The sequence below is a fragment of the Dipteris shenzhenensis genome, chromosome 5 (assembly GCF_047967505.1).
Source record: "Dipteris shenzhenensis isolate YYH24624 ecotype China chromosome 5, Dip_SZ_1.0, whole genome shotgun sequence".
Classification (NCBI taxonomy): domain Eukaryota; kingdom Viridiplantae; phylum Streptophyta; class Polypodiopsida; order Gleicheniales; family Dipteridaceae; genus Dipteris; species Dipteris shenzhenensis.
In genome coordinates, this window is record NC_141600.1 from 61,339,283 (window position 1) to 61,340,460 (window position 1,178).

The window sequence follows — 1,178 nt, forward strand, 5'->3', positions numbered from 1 at the left end:
AAGCTCCTTTCCTTGTTTTTTCCTCATTGTAGTTGTGAATTTGAGTGTGAATATTATAGAGTATTCATATTCCTACATTCAACATTGTGGTGTATAGTATATGCGAGAGATTGAAAGAGAGAGAGAGAGAGAGAGAGAGAGAGAGAGAGAGAGAGGGGGGGGGGGGAGGGAGAGGAGTGAACTCATGATAGAGAGTGTTGATTCTTTGAGTTCATCGGATGTGTGTGTATTGTTGAGCAAAGGAGAGGAAGCTTAAAGACATAATGCTTGTCAATCACATTGTGAGAAGAAGTGAGAGGGTGAGTTCTAGATCCATAATATATCTCTCTATAGTCATTCATGTGAGTAGTTTTGGATGGTGGGAGGTAAGCCTACAACATGATTTTGTTGAGCTCTAAATGATACTAAAGTGAAGGGAACCAAAGGTCAAATTGCAAGTAGTCTAAAATTTATAGTAAGGATATCTCCTTGTAGAAGCTTTGATAGAGGAATAGCTTAGTGGGTAATATGTCCATTTATAGATTACTAAGGTGGTCAAGTTTGGTTCCAATTGAAGGTGATCTGTATGATTTCTACATTTTGGCTTGTTGTAATAAACATCCTAAATGCATATGGTATAAATTTTTAGATGAGTTTGGGATGAATTAGAGCTTTGGAGTGTAGGTTATTGGATCAATGAGTACTTGGGAAAACTAGCAAGGTGCTTAACCAAACAAGCAAAATGGTTGATCATTGACCAAACTAGCAATGTGGTTGACCAAACTAACAAGATGGTTGATTGGACCAACAAGATGGTTGATTTAACCAACAAGGTAGTTGGCTAGTAAGTTAAAGTATATGCTATTACATGCTAGGGTTCGGTAGCTAGATGCTACATTGACTCCTATCAAGCTAAAAATAAGCATACTTGTGTTTAATGAATTTATGATTTGTGCAGCCTATATATCGCTTCATAAAGTTAATGCACATTGTCTGAGCTTACAGGTTTATTGTTCCTACATTAATTGGTATCAGGACAACACATAAGTTGCTCCTAGGAAGGGTTTGAAGGCTTAACTTATTAGTTAAAAATTTAGCTTTTGTTCCCGTAATAGAACCATCCCCAAGTTTAGTAAAAATCAAATTTGTGCTCTCAATTTCTACAAAGGGTAAAAAGTGGATTATCCCCCTCACACCTC